This window comes from Peromyscus maniculatus, chromosome 16 (genome assembly GCF_049852395.1).
Source record: "Peromyscus maniculatus bairdii isolate BWxNUB_F1_BW_parent chromosome 16, HU_Pman_BW_mat_3.1, whole genome shotgun sequence".
NCBI classification, from domain to species: Eukaryota; Metazoa; Chordata; class Mammalia; order Rodentia; family Cricetidae; genus Peromyscus; species Peromyscus maniculatus.
In genome coordinates this window covers 50,850,896-50,871,968 of record NC_134867.1, presented here as the reverse complement: position 1 = coordinate 50,871,968, position 21,073 = coordinate 50,850,896, and the positions used below count along the sequence as shown (strand labels likewise).

Sequence of the window (21,073 nt, the reverse complement as noted above, 5' to 3'; positions counted from 1 at the left end):
CACCTTCCTTGAGTGCTGGGATTAAAGGCGTGTGCCACCACCTCTCAGCAACATTAGGTATTTTTAATTTTATAACTAGCTGTCATATTGAAATCATATTACTCATGGTAACATTTTAGTTATTTTCTTTGCTTTTATCCATGTCTACAATATCAATAGTAAATTTTTCTCCCCTTTCAATAATACCTGATTTTATTTTATTATTATTATTATTATTTTTTAGTCTAACTGTATTATGTAGTATTTCCATAACAATGTTATGTAACAGTAATGTTGGGACTAAGGAGGATGGCAGGGAGGTTTGGGGCAGTCTCATTATATAGCTCAGGCTAGCCTGAAACTTGTTATTTTACTGCCTCAGCCTCCTGTACAATTATAAGCAACATCTTAATAGGCTTTGATTTGTGACTTTTTACTAGAAATTTAGCATTTTACTAAATACTAATGGGAATTCTAGCATCTTACTATTTCTAGTAACAAAATGGTGGTTTCTGGTCTGAGATGTGAAAACTTAGGAATCTTTCGGGCTGGAGAGGTGGCTCAGAGGTTAAGAGCACTGCTTGCTCTTCCAAAGGTCCTGAGTTCAATTCCCAGCAACCACATAGTGGCTCACAACCATCTGTAATGAGATCTGGTGCCCTCTTTCGGCCTGCAGAGACACGTGCAGACAGAGCACTTTATACATAATAAATAAATAAATCTTTAAAAAACAAAACAAAACAATTAAAAAAAAAAAACAACCAAAAACCCAAAACTTAGGAATCTCTCTCTATTCTTGTTTTACTAAGAACTATTAGTGAAATAAATGTTGAAGATCCCGTATTCCACTTTTTGGCATCCCTTAAGATACCCACACCCACTGTTCACCATTAACATGAATTAATTTATAGTATTATTCTAGTGACGTAATGCTGGAGTCCATTTGATAAGTTCATTAAGCATTTTTTCATCAACTTTTCTGGGACTAGTCTGCAGTTTTTTGATCTATTTTACTATCATGGTATGCTTGGCTTTGTACCTCAAAGTTCACCTTTCCTTCCTTATATGTTCTGAATTAGTTACCCGAGGCTACAAGTTTTAAAATTCAATTATAAATTTAAAGAAGAATCAAGAGTCTCTAAGGTCTGGTTACTCTGTAAGGGAAGGTCTCCCACCAAGACTGGCATTTGCATTTTATGTGAGACCAGACCCTATTCCTTCACTCTTCCCTTGAGGAAGTTTCCTGCCTTCGCTTTAACTTATAGACTCTTAGTCATCTTAAACACACTGCTACATGCATACACCAAAGTTGCCAGTTAAGTCTTAAAGTTATTCAGCAAGTATTAATTCACAAAGCTACGTACTAAATTGCTGACGCAGGCCTTGCCCTCTACACCCTAGTCTATCTAGTAAGAAGCCAACAAGAAACCTAGAAACCACAACTGAAACCACACAAATAAGAAACAATATTCACTAGGCTTCTTTCCTGCTTGCCACTCCCACTAAAACCCTACCCCTTCTCCAGTTGGGGTCTCTACATCAGAGGTCATAAACCCTTTGGTTGTCTCAAGGAAGCTGCAGATTCCCAAAGAGTGCTTTTGAAAACAAAGTACTCATGATTATAAAGATAGTCAATTTTATTGAAATATGGTCATATAACAGTGTGACATGTCCAAACCTGGATGCATGCTTAATACTGGAATTGAGAATAGTGATTCTTCTCAGAGACTGGGACCAGCAGACCGATGAGAAGATACGGAGAGTTTGGTCCATGAGTAAAAGCAAGGTTTCAAAAGCACAAGATAAATGACTAGTAGGGAAAATGATGTGAAACAACACAGCTACTTTTTTTTTTTTTTTTTAAAGACAGGGTCTCATTGTATGTAGACCAGGCTGGCCTTGAACTCAGAGATCTGTCTCTGCCGCCTTATTTATGATTTCTTATTAATACCTAACACACATACACACACACACACACACACACACACACACACACGTTGGAGCAGGAGCCTCCAACAATTACAAATCTAAATTCCAAAGTGGTAATATGTGTAACTACACAGAGACATCCACACCTAAAGTACAGTGTGAGAACTGTCCCACAGTGCTAAAGAAAGAGGCACTGCTGAGGCTACTGTGGTCTGTGCTTTTGTAAAACCCGATCAGAGGTAGATGTTAACGGCCCATTAGAACTCAGCAAAAACTGAATCCTTTGTACTTCCACATGCACCTCTCCCTCAAATTCTACCCTCGGGTGTCTCTGGGCTCATGTAATTTAGATTAAACCTCTCTACTGAATGTTACTTGAAAAGAAGAGGCAGTCTCACACTCTCCAGGTTGGCCCAAACTCTGGTAGCTGACCCCCCCCCCCCCAGTGGCAGGATCACAGGTGTGCGTCACCACGCATGGTTTATGTTGTGCTGTGAGTGAGCTCCAGGCCTCAGGCATGCCAGGTAAGCATCTACTCACTATGCTAGACACTCAGCCCTAAACTGACCTACTTTCAATCCTTGAGCATATTCCTCATACATGGTCCTGTTAGAGAAGGACATTTTCAAGTCCTTCTGAACACTAAGCACACTCCATACCTTTCCTCTTTGTCCTCCCCTCTCACCCACAGAAGAGGAAAACAGCCCCTTTGTTCCCCTACAATGTTCCACATCTGCTTTGATGTTACACAGAAATACACCATTTTATATATTTTTATCAAATCTAGGAACTGAAAATAAGAATATATGTAAGACAAATGGTACTTGTTTTTCTGAGACTGGCTTGATTCACTTACTATGACTATTTCCAGTTACATTTTCCTGCAAACCATGGAACTTTGTTCTTTTAGGTTGAAAACATTCCATTTGTGTACATTTACCACATTTTCTTTATCCCTTCCTCTGTTTGCCTTTGTGACTGTTGACTTGGAGGTCTCTGGACAAATACTGAAGTGGTATGGCTGGATCATATGGTAGATCTATTTTTAGGTTTTTGAGGAGCTTTCGTAGTTGCTAGACTACCTTACATTCCCACTAGCAGTAGATAATGGCTTCCTTTTCCTCACATCCTCACCAGCATTTATTAATATTGTTTTCTTAAAATCTATCTCCTTTTATTTCCCATCAGTTCCTAAATCCTTAGGAATCTACTCAGGCTTTTATGAACATGCTCAACCTCTCTTCCTTCAGTGCCCAGTGTTTTTGCTTAGAATGTAATTTCTCCACATTGACACTTACTAAAACCACTTCTTCAAAACCAACTCTAGTCTGACCTCCTTCCTGACTCCTTTTCCCTTGCTTCAGCCCACACGGGCTCTATACCCAGAATGACTATTGCTCCTGCGGACCAACAAACACTGTGATTCTTTATTTTTCTCTTATTGTTCTGCTCTTCTGGTGACATGGACTATATGTTCAAATATAGGATACTGCCTACATGCAATATAGACACAAAGTATACAGAATAAGTAAAATGCTCTCAATAAATCAATACTAAGACTTTTGTTTTGTAACTTCAAATACCAGAAAATATATTGAGAAGGCCAAATGTCCAGTAAACAGCTAAAATGGATATTTTAACACCCCAATAAGAACCTAGATATCACTACTCATTAAGAATCGACAAGCTTACTTACTGGGCAGTAAGGAACTTCATGAGTTATTAACTAACTTAGTAAGTATATTAGGGAAGAGATACCTTAAAAGCAGTAATAAAATGCTTCATTCTAAAATGTCTCTAAATGCCTAGAACATGCACCTAGACTCTATGGACTAAGTTCCCACACAGCTAAGTGGCAGGCCTTGGATCAGAATCTGGGATTCTGATTCATTCTGAAGCTAGGAAGCAAACACTGGTTCTGTCTCCTACAAAAAGATTTAGTATGAAAAGCAGGTACATGTGTATAAGGTTCCCTATTTCAGAAGGCAGAGAAACATGAAATATAAAGAAATAGACTTGGAACTAAAACATTTATTAATATAGGTTTATATAACACACATGATGTAGATTTTAAAAACTCCATATAAAATCTACAAATGCAGATTGTAAATTAATAATAAAGTTTTAATTACTTTATGCAAACAGTTTTATTGAGTGATAGGAGATAAATGATGTCCTATTTACTGATTACTCTTTGAATTTTAAACATAGCATATAGCTGCAGTTTTCTTCAAACAGCTCTAACAACTTCACTTATTTCACCAACTATAAAAACTAACCTACCTATGGCGTGGAGGTGGGATGAGTTGACAATGGTGACACTGGTGTAGTCTCTAAGTCATCTTCAGGGCACAGACATCTCAAGAGGAGACTAGGAATGAGGGCAGGAAATAAGGAATCTTTCTCCACATGTAAAAGCTCTGCTGTTGGCTATGACTAAAAAGAACATACTTTTTCCTAAAGGGAAGCTCTTAGACTAACGGCAATGGAATTCAGACAGCGAGGGAGAGAAAGGGTGGGTCTGGAACAAGTAAACCAGCATCCCGACAATACACACTACCAGCCTAAACAACTGAACTAAAGCTCTGCCTCCTACCGGATAATGCATTTCTAGTCATTGTAAGTAGTGATAGGCTCTGAAGCCAGGAACCCCAGACTCCTAGCTCTCATTCTTTGCTATCTTCATATATTCAATGGCGAAGTTTCACTAATCACTCCCAAGGTCTTGTATCCATTCCTCTAGTCCCTCCTTAATGTTCTGGTTCAGATGTACCCTGACAACCCGTTAAGACCTTCCATCTGATGCCGTGTCCTACTCAACAGCTTTTCTAAGCTGTGCTTTACAACTGCAACAGGCCCACTAACTGCCTAAAATACACACTGGATCACATCACATCCTTCCCATAAGGAGCAAGGGATTTTATAGTTGATTGGTACTGAGCGTTTTGACCTAAGAAATGCAAAAGAGGAAAGCTAAGAAGGAAACGCGACAAAGCTGAGGTTAGCTCCATCAGAGCACTGGTGTCAAGCTCACTGTACTGGTTCATGACTGCATTCCAACACTTGTAAAATCCAAGGCTAGCTTAGGCAATATAAGACCTGTTTTGTTTGTTTGTTTTTAAAGTATCAAGAAGGCCAAATGAACAGAGGAAGTTTAAAGCTTTTGACAACAGTAAGTGTCAGGTACTCAGTCAAATGATTTATAATGTGTTTGTTCATTTAATGATCCAAATAGTCATGTGAAACAGGTTATTTGGTTCAGTTCATAGCATAAAATAAATATGAATATACAACTATTTTCTCTTATTCAAGACACTTAAACAAGGCCACTAAATATTATCTTAGTGTCAACAGTGTCAGATAGTACCATATACATGCTATTAGTCTGTCATGGACTGACTGCTGTCACGGACTGTAGTGTGTATACAGATATGTACACATGCACACTATACATCTGCAAATAAAGATATGTTAGTGGTAGTAGACAGCTCAGTTGGAAGGACCCGAGTTTGATCCCCAGTACAGGAAAAGCCAGGCATGTTGACCTGCCTTTGCAATCCCAGCCTTAAGGAGGTAGAGACAGATCGATCCCTTGGGCTTTATCTCCAGCCAGCCTAGTTGAATTGGTGAGCTTCAGGCCAGTGAGAGATCTTGTCTCAAAAACAGTGGATAGGCTCCTGAGGAATAAGGATTACTGGAAGTGCTCCTCTGCCTCCACATGCATGTGTTCCCATGCATAAATAGTATTTAGAAATTACTTTTCTGTTATTTCAATGTACGATAGTAAAGGGCTCAAGGTTTTTGTCTTATATAGCTCAACATGAGAAAGTGTATGGAGCTGTTTTTGTTTTGTTTTCGAGACAGGGTTTCTCTGTGTAGCTTTGTGCCTTTCCTGGAACTCACTCTGTAGCCCAGGCTGGCCTCGAACTCAGAGATCTGCCTGCCTCTGCCTTCTGAATGCTGGGATTAAAGGGATGTGCCACCACCGCCCGGCATGGAGCTGTTTTATAAGCATAATAACGAACAAAGAAAATTTTGTTCTATACTTACTTCTGCCATTTACCTGCAAATGGAGAGAACTAGGTAGGAAATAGATCACAAAAATTTCCTAAAAGACATGCTATTATGTATTCAATGAGCCCAGACTACCATCTGCAATGTGTAATCCATTCAACCGTGTTCTGGACCAAAGAGAAGATGAATCTGCAGAAGGCAAAAATGCACACCTCACTGGCCTTAGGCTGGTGATGGTGTTATCATGGGCACACTCCCCAGCAGTGGGATTTAAAAGCCTCAAGGCCCTACTCAGAAAAGGCAGGCAACTCTAACCTGCAATCTTAAATGCATTTGTTTTCAAAGTCAAGTACATGTACTAGCTTTAAACTTTTGGTAGGCTGTATGCATCATTCATTCACAAATACTTAATGATTGTCCATGTGCTAAAGCATTGTATTAGTGCTAATGGACTACTGGGACAAGCAGCTCTGATACCACCACGCCCACTGTATCCTTGCAGTATACTCAATAAACTTTCCTTTTCCCAAAATATTTAAAACAACTTAGTACAAAATACTGAAAACTTAACAGATCATTATCAATACAAGTTGGTAAATTCTGCCAATAGGAGTAAATAAAGCAATGCTAGCATTATATAAATCATCAATAAGAAAATGCTAGAGCTAATGATCAGTTACAGCAGGAAAAAAATGATGGTGTTTTAAAAATACTGTCCAGAAGTTAAATGTAAAGAGATCTCAGCGGGGCCAGAAGATGTGCCTCTCCTCCGGTCTCTGTGACTGAGGTGCACTCTTTCTCCTCACCAGCTGATTCTGAGCTGCATCTCCTTGTCAGCTGTTTTACATCCTAGTTTTCCATCTGACTCTGGATAGTTTTATGTACAAGAACTGCTGTCAGAATGTCATTTGGGGACTTACGAGCAGTGTCAAGCTCTTCACAATATGCATAGGGATACTTCAGTTTACAAAGGCTTAGGACAAAGCTCTGAATTATTAGTAAAAAACTATTAGATGAGCAAGATTACAACCATTCATCTACCAAATAAGTATGGTTCAAGATAAACGCTTCAATATATTCATCCTCAATATTATCTTCTAATGATACAATTTCTGGTGTTTTTAACATCAGCTATTCAACTGTCTGTGGGTAAACAGAACCAATCCACACTTTCATAAAGTTCTTTAGTTTGTCATCAGACTAAGCGTTCTAAACAGAAAGGTATTACAATCCACAACAAATCTATCTATTACCTCAACTGACAAATTTTTATTTCTAGCCAGAATCTCTTGCCTAAATTCCATTTTAAGTATTGAGTGACTTGCCTACTTGATCTTACAAATTATATGTCTAGAAGGCATTTCAGAGCTAGTGTGTTCCAAAGCAAGCTCCTGATTGCCTAGCCCAGTCTAAACTTGCCATTTCCCCTCTCTTCCCAACTCAGTCAACAGCACTTCCATGCTTCCAACTGCTTGGGCCAAAACCCTTGGGAGTCATTCCTGGTTTCCCCCTCATGCTTCACATATAATTCATCAGCAATTCTTGCCCACACAGGGCTTGAAACACATCCAAAATCTGACCTTTTCTCACCCTTTACTGTTACTGCCCTGGTTTCAGCCACTACTGCCTCTCATTTGGATCACTACAATCATTTTCATTATAGTCTCTTTCCTTACATCTTTGTTTTAGTCTCATGATCTATTCCATACATTGCAAAGTTTAAAAAAGGAAGTCATAATGTAAAGAAAATAGACCATAAAACCAGTTACTGATGTATAAAAAGTATCTGACAATGTCCAAAACCCAGTCATGATAAAAACTTTTAATCAAACTATTAACCAGAGAGGGAACTGATGAACAGCACCTAAAAAACAATGTAGCCAACACATCCTTTGTGGTCAAAGATTGACTATATCCTAAGACTTGAAAAGAGCTAGCCAGAGCTGTAAGGCAAGAAAAGAAATAAAAGGCACCCAAACTGAGAAAGAACAAAAATGGTCCGTGCTCAGAAGTACACAGAAAACTCACAGAATCTACTTAAAAACAAACAGTAGTTTTCAAAAATCTCAGAACACAATGTGTATCCACAGCAATCAACTGTACTGATGTTAACAACAATTAAAAGTCAAAATTTAAAACATAATAGCAACTTACAATTGCTTGTAAAGTCTAGGTATAAATCTAATAAAAATGTGTTTGATTTATATGCTGGAAACTACAAAACGCTGATGAAAGAAATAGAAAAAAAAAAGGCGAAAGATACTCTATTCATGGATTTGAGTCAATAAAGTGAGAATCTAAATTTTCTCCAAAACTGACCTACAAATGTAGTATAATTCTTAACAAATTCCAAGTGGTGCCTTTTTTTAATATAAAAAGTAAACAGAGCCAAAATAATTTTAAAAAGAATAAAGTTAGAGAAATTTGACAATTTACCACATAGTTACTGCAATCAAGATAGTATACTAATGAGAAGGGCAGATCCAAAGAGCAAAAGAATGGAAAGATCCAGAATGGGACCCCTTGCAATTACAGCCATGTGATTTTTGTCAAAGTTGCAAAAATAATTCTATGGAAGGATAGTTTTTAAAGCAGATAATGTTGGAACTAGTCATTCAGAAGCACCCCCCCCCAAAAAAATACCTCAACCTAAACGTCAGATTTTAATATAAAAATTAAATCAAAATAGATGATATATTTCTATTGTCATATATAAAGCTTTTAGAAAACTTTTGTAATAAGAGAAAATCTTTGAGAACAGATGAGTTCTGAGAGGTGGCAAGAAAGGTACAATCCATAAAAGATAAAATGAACAGAAATAATGAATAGCTAGACCATCAAAATAAAAAATTCTATGTAAAAGACACTGTTAAGAGGATAGAGAGAACTCACATGCTACAAGAAAATATTTGCAAATCACTAACAGGAGACTTGGATAGCATAAAGAAATCTCTAAACTCAGTAAACAATCCAGTTAGAATATAGGCACACCACCACCAAGGATACATAAACAGTAAAGCAGCACATGAAAACATATTTACATCACTAGCTATTAGGGAAATACAAATTAAGCTATGATGTCATGTCACCTATTAGATTGGCTGAGATGAAAAATACTGACAGTACCAAATGCTGGTGAAAACGGAGAGAAACCAGATCTCTTATGAGGTAAAATGGCACAATCACTCTAGAAAGTTCTGTTTTTTCCTTATAATTGTATTATAAGAAACAATATGTATTTTAACATATTATGTTAAAATGTATTTTCACATAAAAACATGTACATAATTGTTCACAGTAAATCTATCTACCTCCCTATGTACATACATACCATTAACCTATCTTTTCCTTTGGGAACTAAAGGCATGATTTGGAGAGGAGCTTCTACCAAACAGTGGTCAAAGAATAATCCTCTTCTATGCCTTTTCTAATGCCATTGGTCCAACCAAATTGTTATATACATCAATAGTTCATTCCTTGTTAATGCTGAGAACTATACTGTTGTTGGATGTACCACAGTTTAATCACACACTAATTTGAAGGCCTGAGTTCTCTAATTTGGGGTTATAAAAATTAGGCTGGGAGTTGTGCTTGTATTTCACACAGAAATTCAATGTTAAAGCCTTGAATTGCTACCACCTCATAGTCTTTTTATCCATGTATTCACCAGTCTACTTGCTCTCCCACATATGTGTGAATGCCCTTACCTCTTTCACATATTGCCACATCTCTGACACCTAGTTGGAGCACTGATTTTCTGTGCCATGTTGTTTTCTGACTGATACCAACTATTTGGTACACTTCACTGTCCCCTGATGAGTTCATCTCATTTACTGTTAGGGAAATATTAGTGCTTCCCCCCCTCCCCCTTTCTGCCTGTCCCATGCATGGTCCTGACCAGCTCACTCAAGTAACTGATCACAATTTGTCTACTTTTGAAGAACTAAACCTTTTCCAATTGTTAGTCGTTTCCACTGAAACAGGCAATGTGTCTTTTGTACAAAGTGGTAATTCCGTCCAACAACACAGAGAACAGTGAGGAAACCTTAGAATCCTCCACACGAGTGAGAAAGACCATATTGATTCTCCACTTCCTACCTTGGTACATTCATGTGCACACTCAACACACAACCCCAAGCTTTATTTTTATAATGTCAAATTGGAGGCCCTCAAGTCCTTCAAACTGATAAATGCTTAAGTAAACTGCAGTACATCCCAACAATAGTATGCTTCTCAGCATTAACAAGGAATGACTTATTGATTCATACAACAATTTGCATGGATCAAGGGCACTAGGTAAAGTCAAAATAAAAAGCTAACCTCATATAATTCCACTTATGCATTTTCAGTGATAAAATTACAGTGTTGTTAGCAAACAAACTGATATTTGTCAGGGGTTAAGGTCGAAGGAAATGGTTAGACTATAAAGGAACAAAAGAGTTTCTTAGTGATGATTACAAAGTACTCTGACATCAGTCTAATTATGATGATTACACAAATCTATACACATTATAGAAAGATACATATGCAAATCCCGATTAATAAGCGATGTTCTAAGAAATAGGGAAATGCAAATTAAGTTTCATCTTAAGACTGTTAGCTTCCTTGCTCATCTTGAATAAAATCTAAAGTCCTTAGCACAATCAAAAACTACATGGAAAGTACATACTTACATATCATTTCCTATGGCACTGGCCTTCCAGCTCCTAGAAGATAGCAAATAGGCTCCCATGCATAGGTTTTTACATTTGCTACTTATATTTGGAAACACCATTATCATTTCATATATAAAATCTATCATACTAGCTACATAAAAATTCCCATTTTCTTCCATGTAAATAGAAATTATGCCCTTTTTTCCCTACAAAAGAATCTTAAATCAATACAGAAAACTCAAACAACTTTCAAAATGTGTTGTTCCCCTGGTCTGTTCTGTACTGGTGAATGCTGTCAGGATTCACCAGGAACTCAACCCAGGCATGTATGTTTACTTCTCCTTCCCACTCAGTATTCCCTCCTTGAGTCCATTACGAACTCCCTCCTTAATTTCATAGCCTGAATTGTGATCCCTGTCAGCTCTCCAACAGCATAAGGCCTGCATTTCCTCCTAATCCAGCTCCACTGTAGCCAGTCTTTTCAGAATGTTAAGTATTTGTGTTCCCTCAGTGACAAGATGAAGCCAGTCTTCTTTACAGAGTACACAGAATCTTTATGCTGTTTTCTTCCTAACTTTCTATTTCTAACACCACTAGGGCTCAGTGTATGTGAAACTATTCACGATTTGTAACCTTCCTGCCTCGTGTTTTAGGCGTGCTTCTTTATTTGTGAAATGGCATCTCTTCCTTGTCTTATCCACGCTGAGATTAAGTGCAGTCTTCCTTTTGTTGTGCTGTCTTATTGCTTATTGAATCAGGCAATCCCTCCAGTGGACTCCTGAGGGGCTTTGCTTACCCCAGTTATAGCATTTCTCACAATATACACTTGTCTCTAGAGCAAGAATGACATGTTAGTAATCTGTCCATCCCCTTTACCTAGAAAGTACCAGATGCACAGCAGGAATCCAAAACTTCTGAGTTAGTTGTAATAATCAAGACTAGACAGTCAATAGACTATGCTGTAATCCTGGCATTTTAATCATGTGACACCATGAACACACTGAACTACTCACTAGTACCTAGGTTTAGTTATGATCACTAGCTCAAAGCTCCCATGGACTAGTTGCCTTCCTCTAAAAGTACTTCTTGTTCTACTTTCAAAACTGCAGCAATGGTACTTGACAGTCATTCTCTGAATGAATGTCATTGTTCATGAGCGGAAAATCTCATGAAGAGAATGAGGATGTCTCACTCGGACCAACCAATCACACAGTCTGAAAATCTCTATGCATGCAAGTATACTTTTATATGGAAGAAAGCAGAATCACTATATGTGGAAGTGGGAATTTTCTTTTGAAATCCCCATTTCCACTTGTGTTTATTTTTCCATTTTCTGGGAAATCATCAGAAAGGTAGCAGAGCAATACTTTACTCCAGTATAACGCTGCTACATGCCAGTCACAGAGTGAACAGTTACCTCAGTGCAGACACAGAATACTGGTGTTTGGGTTCGGTGGCTTTCAACTGAACATGTAATCTGTTCTGAATTCTGTCTGTAGGCCCCCTCCCTCCGCGTGCCCTTTGAAACAGTCTTATGTATTCCAAGCTGGACTCAAACTCAAGGATGGCCTTGAGCTTCTGTATCTTCATGCTTCCAGCCCCAGTACTGGGATTACAGATATTCTTAAATCGTTTTTTAAAATCAAAACTGTTTGTGCCTGCATTGTCTACTTATGATAAGCACCAATAAAAAACCTATAATCTGTAAAGAGTATAAAGTAAAAGCAAAGACACAGAACATCAAGAATAAGGAAGGAGGGTTGGAAAGATGGTTCAATCTTTACAGACTAGGCTCACAACCTCCTCTCCTCAAAAAGAAAAGATGGAAGCAAGTACACATCTATACAAGCAGCTTTGTATGTACAGGTGAATATTATTTTTAAAAGGCAGAGGATCCATTTTACATTTTTGGCGCTACTCATTGGTGCCTACTCGGTTCCAGGTAGATACTGTGCTAGGTAAAATAAGAAATACAGAAAATATATATAGTTAGGATTACTGTGTAAATTAGGTAATACAAATATTCACTTCCTTAAGACAAGTCTTGGCTCAAAAAGTTTGAATGAGGGGCTGGAGAGATGGCTTAAGCCATTAAGAGCACATGTGCTCTTGGAGAGCACTGAGTTTGGTTCCAGACTCCTACATCATCAGATGGCTCTCAATGGCTCTAACGCCAGCTCCAAGGCGGCTGACTCACTTGTGTGTACAAACCCACACACATAATTTAAAAGAATATTTTAAAAAGTCTGAATAACAGTTAGCAACTGAACTCCAATGATAATAGAGCAGTCAAACAACAGTTGTTTAATAACTCTAAGTAATTTGAAATTGGATTCAAGTGATTTTAAAGCCAAATCTTTCCTTATTAAGCCTCCAATACACTAAAATTAAGCCAATTAATTGATCTGACAGAGACTGACAATCTGACAAATTAACAAAGAGATTAACTCAAAAGCAGTGTTGTCCCAGTTTCTGAGAGAAATTAAATCAGGTGAATTTTCTATACCTGTAACCCCAGTTCATTAGAATTCAGACTTGATTGGAATCTCTCCCTAAAAAACTCCCTGCCTGGTTTTGCAGAATTAAACTGTTCAGATGAAATTTTTATTTGTATTAACAAGTATTTTCTCTGGCTGATAATGAAAAATCAAACTGTTCAGATGAATTTTTTATTTGTGTTAATAAGTATTTTCTCCGACTGAAAATGAAAAATCACCCCACTGAGCTGTCACCGGCTCTGCACTGACGTCCCCAACAGTATCGCTGGACTACCAGACTTAATCGTCAGGCAGCCACGGTGATGTGCTCCATTCTGCTAACACTATAAAGTTAACATTAATATAGAAAAGGTAAGTGAAAATTTCATTAATGCAAATAAATGTGAGTAAAATGTTAACACTCAAAATCAGTCATATTTAATAACTCAAATTAACAAGCCGGGAAGTAAAAATTCACTAATCAAAACTAGTCTCTAATGGATTCATGCCTTTTTCTATTAACAATGATCAGCATTCACACCACTTTACTAAAACTCTAATTCTTTCCATTCTCTCCTCCCTTCTTTCTTTCCTCCATGGACCTTTCTACCTCTACATTAGTATTTAGCTTCTGGGACTTCAACGAGGCATGGACTTCATCCCCTATTTTTCCTTAAGTGAAAAAAGAAGGCCACTTTTTAAAATAAGGCAAATAGAACAGTTCTTCTTTCCTTCCTTCCCTCCCTCCCTCCCTCTCCTGCTGTACCTGTGTGTGAGTCAGACTTTCTTCCTGGAGCCTCAGGAGCTGACTGACACCTCGTACTGGTGCTTCTCCCCACAGCTGATTAGCAGACGAGTCACCACGACAGAATCATAGACATACACTCGGCTGGCACTTCGCTTATTTCCCCACTAATACTGTAGTATGCCAGACTGGAACAGACAGCACTGGGTATGTATGTGCTTTGCGAGGGTGGGTTTTTTTGTTTTGTTGTTGTTGTTGGACTACTGGGTGCACGCACCTGCCGCAGTCCATGTGTGGTGGTCAGAGGACAACACGGAGGATTCAGTTCCCCCTACCACGTTGGTCAACGGGATCAAACTCGGGTTGTCAGGCTCGTCTATGACAATGCGAGCGCTTTCACCTGCTGGGCCATCCCTCCCGCCCAGTGAATTGTTTCCCCTTCTTAATCTAAGAAATGGTTTGCGTAAATGGCTCAAGGATATTTGACCTAGACAGCTTTAAATTTTAGGAAATCCAGAATTATTATTCATCAAGCAGAGGATAATTTGCATGAGAACAGGAAAAAGCTGACCAGTGTGAACATTAAACATACATACAAAGACCGATCACTGCTAAAGTGCGGGGTCGTTTCTCCCCTTCTGTGGAAACACCATTATCTTACATATCAGGCACTGAAGTACATGACTGGACCTTTTAATTCAGTCAGTACAGATCAACAGTTCCACTGAAACTGCCTTAAAGGGATTAAATAAACTTCACCTTTAAGTTAGTTAAGGTATATAATTATACGGGAACTATTTTTCTATTTTGCCTTTAAAAGCTGCTATATCCCACAGGGTGTGGCAGGTAGACATGCCTCTATCCCAGCTACATCCAAGGCTGGGGCAGAAGTACAAGCTCGAGGCCAGCCTGGACAACTTGGCCAGGCCTTGTCCCAAAATAAAAAATAAAGGCGGATTGGGGCTCTGCCTTAATGGTAGGATGCTTGCATGCACTGGGTCTGGTTCTCCATGCAGCAAGAGGCACTACTACCCCTTTTCATATTCATGTCTATAGTTAATAAACAATCACCTCAATGTAAACCCATTCCTTTAGATTTCCAGGACTCTCCTTTCTCAGAAGTTTTGCTAGACTTAAAAAACATGACTTTACTTAACAATTTAGGCTATGCTTAAGATCAGACGCTCAACCAGGTTTACATCTCTGATCGTAGCACTGGAGAGACGGAAGGATGGTGCTGGGTTCTAGGCCAGCTTGGGGTACATAGCAAACTTCTGCTTCAAAACAAATCTCATACACTCGAAAACTTAAGCCTAGTGTACCGTATAAGCTTCAAACACAGGAGTTTACCATTAAAAAGCGTAGTGTGGAGCACGTCTTTAATCTCAGCACTCTGGTGGCAGAGGCAGGCAGATCTCTGGGTTCTAGACCAGTCCAGTCTACACAGTAAACCCTGTCTCAAAAACACAAAAATAGTAGTGGTGGAACAAAAGATGCCCATTACAAACTACTCAACATATACCCTGCTGGACTCCTAGCTACAGGCCAAGCACTACTCAGTGTGTGAAGAAGGCTACAAGGAAAAAAAGACATAGTCTATCCTGAGGAGTTCAATTTAGTAATCTCCCAGTGTTATAAAGATTTGCAATTTGAATGGCTATTCGGTTTTTCTTTGAAATTTCATTCACAAGTGGCACATTTCACTTTCGTAAATGTTTTCTTTAATATTCTGTAAAGTCTTTGAAATACCCTTGTTTATACGATAAAGGAAAAACTGACAGGTGAACATTTTACTAACATTTTCTATGTGCCAGGCATGCACTGTGCTAAACGTCTCAAGTGCACGAACTGGAATTTTATATGGTACTTGCTGCCCATTTGTTAAAGTGTTTAGATCCAGCTTATCAACCTAGATGACAGGCCTACAATGCTCCTCCACCAGAAGGCTGTAATGGTACTCCTGTGTTACTCTGACTAGATGACATACATCAACTCTCCAGAAAACACCAGGGACAGACTGTTCTTTAATTAATATTAGACCACAGGCAAGGCTGCTTTAAGTGGCCAAATGAAATGTAGATTTAACAATGTCCCCATAGTGCTGGTAGAGCTTGCTGCAGTCACCAACTCAAACATGTTTATTTTGCAGAGTTCCAGAAAGGTAACAAACAATAATGGTACAATTGACCCACACTCTACTGTATATGACTTGCATATAAAATGTACCACTTAATCATCATAGAAACCTTAGACATTTTATTTTACAGATTAGGTAAGAGAATCTAAGAAATCAAAACTGGCCCTAAATACAGTGGCAAAGTGGTAAGTGGCCAAAACCAGGGTTCAAAGAAGGATGGTAAATTCCAGAATTTTCTACTGAGTCACAAAGTAGCTTTTTAAAATACAAACAATAGGAAATCCCTACTAATTGAAACTCTGTAACAATTTGTAATCTGAAGCACAAATATAATTTTGTTTCCAAGTTATAAAGGATATTCTTAGTTTCAGTAAGAACATCACTGGATAGCTCTGTTTTCTAAAATCGAGATTGGTACTCACTGCAGATCTCAGATCAAACAAGCAAGGTTCACTGCTCAGCTTCCCTGTTTTCCTTCTCCAGTGTTGTGCCCCAGACACAGTTCTCATTTATTATGTCTCTTATCACTAACATGTAAACTATATGAGAACAGAAAATTCTGTCTGTTATTAAGTACTACATCTCCAAGATCTAGAGACTATTAGGGCTTACTAAAAACTCAAAAAGTGAACGAAAACTTGGTACACAGTGGGAATTCAAAGATCATTAGTACCATTCCTTTACTAACCAGGATACCATGTCTGTTGTACCAAATTCTGACACTGAACGGATGACTGAAAATATGATACAGGCCTGGTACACACCTGTAAGCACTGCACTAGGAGGCTGAGGCCAGCTTGGGCTCAAATCAAGACCCCCCCCATCTCAATTAAACCAAATGAATGAGCTCAATAAAGCAGTCACATTCAGCAAAGCCTTACTTATCACACCCCACTGGAAGACAGGGTTGAGGATCTACGAAAGTTTTGAATTAACGTACTTTTTAACTGGTAAAACCTAAAACTATCTCATAGAAATCTTCAAACATCAATAACTTGTCAGCTAGCAGTTCTCATCATGCTCAGGACATGATGGGAAATACGCTGCAAAGAGTCAAGAGAATCTAAGTGAACAACTATGTAACCCCCTCCCATTTCCTTTAAAAAACAAAAACTAGAAGGCTGAAAGTAGGTAAAGCACCACTTATACTAAACAGGCTTTTGAGAGGTGAGGATACTTAGAAAACGAAAGACAGCACTTTCTCCTTAATACTGATCTCCAGTTACCAAGCTCACATGAGTTTAGTGATCAACCACAGAGAATGCAGAGTAGAGTACCTAGCAACTCCAAGAGTACTTCCTTGGAGATTGTACCTTTGACAGTGTGTGTTCTTGATCTTTTTAGGGGTCAGAATAACTAGGACATAAAATATTAAAATACTGGTAAATACTTGGGGAACATAAGCCAGAGGTCAACAATATGAACATACATTTAATTTTCATTTAATGTCAGTTATCTCCAAATTTTTTACCATCTGATTATAGTGGTAAATGAGGACATACACAGCTTGTGAGAGCCCATCAAAAGAAAGAAAGGTCCTTAATGTGGTCCAGCCGTCACTTTCCTGTCCTCGCAGCCACCACCGCCCACATGTCCATACTCCTGCAAACTGTCCATCCAATACTAGCATCTTCCTCCCTATTCCTGCAGGGCACTGATCTTCACACCTGTCTCTATTATAGCATAGCCCTTGATTTAAAGAGCTCTTATTAAAGAAAGATAGCAAAAGCCAATCAAAACAACAACAACAAAAAATCATTGTTGCTGTTCCTGGGGCATGTGAACTTGGCCAGGCAGATATAATGAAACTTGAAACTTTCATCTACGAGCCTTACATATTATAAATATTTCCAGGAACTTAAAAAAATGCAGTAAAGCAAAATTTCTTTTCTAAAGTATCCTGATAGTCATAAAAATAAACATTTAGTGTGTATATGTATTACTTCAATTTTAGAAAATTCATGCCACAGGGGCTTTTCTAGCACATAACTCATGAAAATCAAGCAATCTATATACCATACACCTATCTCTGGTACGTAACAGCTTTCTAAACAGTTCTCTGGAATTTTCCTTGCATAGAAGTAGAATAAAGCTTTTATTCCTGTCAAGGCACAAACCCAATCATGCTGACTCTTGCTGGAGTATAAAACACTCAATATTGACATAATTAGGGGTCTATGTAGTACCCACCTAACCATGCAGAATTTGCCTCATTTTACTAGGTGTTATAACTACACATCTTACCATACCCTTAGCTAAAGGCAAGAGCTTCTTTCTACAGACTACCAAACACAGGCGGCTCTTTCAATCAAATGGGATTGACTTAAAATTTGCTTTTCAGGAAGTATATCGTTTGCACCTCTGATCATTTCATCCACTTATTAATGAATCACACACTATTATGAGAGTTCACAGAAGGTTTTGGGTAGTGATATTTCATAGTGTCTTTTGGGAACCATTTCTAACTCAGAAAAAGACATTTCATGAAACAAAAAGACAAATGTGATGGCATAATAATTAACATATTCAACTTTCAGTTTGATTCTTTAAGATTGAAAACATAAAGCACTCTCTATTACAAACTGGTGGAGGGGCAAACAGAAGTTCTGAATCACTGGGATTTTTGTTCTATTTCCTGTTAATACATGGATAGTGCCACCATTCAACATACTCATTCCACACACATTTTAAAAGCTACAGGAGCCCCCCTGAACTATCTGGCTACTAACTCGGCTCCTAACTCATGAATCTGAAAATTCTTCCTAAGGATTCAGCTAAAAATTAGCCAGTTAAAGCATACAGCTAAAGCATAAAAGCAACTATTTATTAGAAACGCCTATGTTTAAAAAAAAAAAAAGTTTCAAATTGTCAAGTTTTAAAAGTAACCATGGATTCACCTTTACAGAAACATTAAGGGTATTTCTGAAAAGGTGTCAAACTCTGCTATTGTATGAAAAGTGTGTTCAACAGTGATAACTGAAAGCCAAAAAGTCTAATCTGTACCCACCAAAATTCCCAGCGAAATCTGAAATTGCATAATGAGCAACATCTTTGAGTATGCTAAGACAGAAACTAATTCCTTTTATAAAATGTCAGCCAACTTGACCCTAAAATTCGGCACTTTACTAACTTAACGAGAACTGACAAAATGGATGCAAAACTATACCGCCTGGCTGTTGCCTTGAATACAACGTTAGTGCCCAAGAACTTTGCAATGAATAAAAGTCCATCTACCAACAGCCTCCAGTGCTTCGGGAAACCCGAATTTCAAAAGACTGGAAGAAAAGCGCTGCGAGGCTGCAAATCCCCTCCACTCTCCTAGAAACCCCTCTTATCAGAAACATTTGAAGAATTCCTCCATAACAATCAAGCTGACTTGAATGGAAACTTAGCATCTCAAATATACTATATATGGAATGAAACTTGGCCAAACACGTAAATACAAACGCACACGCTCCCCGACACTTTGGGTCTACAACTCTGCAGGAACCGTTCTACAGCATCAGCAGCAGACAGGCCCACCTGTCACCTGTCAGCAACGCCCAGAGACCCTCGCAATGCCTCCCGGTTTCAACCACAATCTCAACAGTCGGCCTGGTGAATCTAACGGGGGGGGGCACCTATTCACCGCGGGGCGCGCTCCCCCCTTGGGAGGAGGGCTGAAGAAAAAGCAAAAATCGGAAAAGGGAGCGATGTGCTTCCTCTTCAACCTACACATAACTTCCCTGGTGCTCCCTTAACTCTCGGGGGGAGGGGGGGCCCTAAGTCAACTCTATCCAAGACTGGGTCATCGTGTCCCCCCCTCCCCTTACAAAGTCGTCTGGCTCCCTCCCTCCCCTCCCACTTCCAGATCCCAGGCCCGGGGGCGGGCCGGGGGCAAGGCACCCCCACCCCCGGCTTCTCCCCAGCGCTGGGGGCTCCGGGGCAGGCCCGGTCGGTCCCCGTCACCCCCCTCCCCCTTACACATCCCCCGACGCCCCGGAGCCCAGGCCAGGCCGGCCCTGGGCTCCCCGCCCCCACCCGCCGCCCTGCAGGACTTGGGGGGCCCTCCCTGCGCCTCGCCACCGCGGGCAGGACCCAGGCGGAGCGAGGAAGGCGCGGACGCCCCGACCCCGGGCCTCGCGCGCGCGCCGGGGGGTGGCGGGGGGGAAATGAAGGGGTTGGGGGGGTGGGAGAGCCGGTCCCCGAGCCAGGCTAGGGCAGGCACGGGGCGAGGGGGGGAAGGAAAGCGGGCTGAGGATCCCGCCGAGGCCCGCCCGGCAGCGCCGTCCGCTTACCCTTCTGCGCCTTCGCCGCCGCGGCTTCCCCCTCCTCCTCGTCCGCAGCCGCCGCCGCCGCCGCCGCCTCTCCCACTTGGGCAGCCGTCGTCTCCCCCGTCGCCGCCGCCGCCGCCGCCTCCGCCACCACGGCCGCCGCCAGCGCCGATTCCACCCGGCAGGGGGGACGCCACAGCCCGCCCTCCCTCCCCGCTCAGCCCCCTCCGCCCGGCCGCTGCTGCCGCTGCTGCTGCTGCCGCCGCCGCCGCCAACTCCCTCCGGCCGCCGCCGCCGCCGCCGCCGCCGCTCGCTCGCGGCTGAGGGGGAGGGGAGGGGGTTGGCCTGGGGCGCCCCGCCGCCGCCGCCGGCGCCTGGCGCGGATCAAAGCGATGGCCGGGGCGGCGTCGCCGCGGCCCGCTCTTCGGCTCCGGCTCGCACGGCCGCCCTGCCTCCCTCCTCCTCTTCCTCCTCCTCCTCCGCCCCCACCCCCCGGCCGCTCGCCTGCCCTCCCCCCCACCCCCCCCAGCTCGCTCCTCGCTTCGCTCTCGCCGCGGCTCCGCCGGCCCCAGTCCGCATCAAAATACGGCCCCCACAATATGGCGGCGCGGCGGCCGGCAAACACCGCGAGATCTGCGGGCCGCGGCCGAGGCCGGAGGCGGCGGCTGTGACGAGGCCTCCCTCCGCCGGGTGGCGGGGGGATGCTCTGCTCTCCCCGCCCCACCTCCTCCTCCTCCTCCTCCTTCTTCTCCGGCACTCGCGGTTCTTCTCCCCCCCGCCACACACCCCGTCTCGCCCGCCGTGGCTGAGGAGGCGGTGGCGGCGGCGGCGGCGAAGGCTGGGGGGCGGGGGGGAAAGATGACGATGAGGACGAGGAGTCGGGA

The 21,073-nt window shown here is 41.1% G+C and overlaps 1 protein-coding gene across 4 annotated transcripts in view; it reads right to left on the bottom strand.

Moving 5' to 3' along the window:
* The window catches only part of Tab2 (TGF-beta activated kinase 1 (MAP3K7) binding protein 2), a 54,772-nt gene extending 34,412 nt beyond the window's left edge, over positions 1 to 20,360 (bottom strand). For 2 of the 4 annotated variants that reach the window (XM_076552794.1, XM_076552791.1), the window contains exon 1: positions 20,214 to 20,360. The gene's annotated coding sequence lies outside the window, so the exon portion shown is untranslated. Of the gene's footprint in view, positions 1 to 4,191; positions 4,280 to 20,213 lie in introns of those variants that run through there. The other 2 variants (XM_076552792.1, XM_076552793.1) reach the window with 2 other exon arrangements.
* Between the last annotated feature and the right edge of the window lie 713 nt (positions 20,361 to 21,073).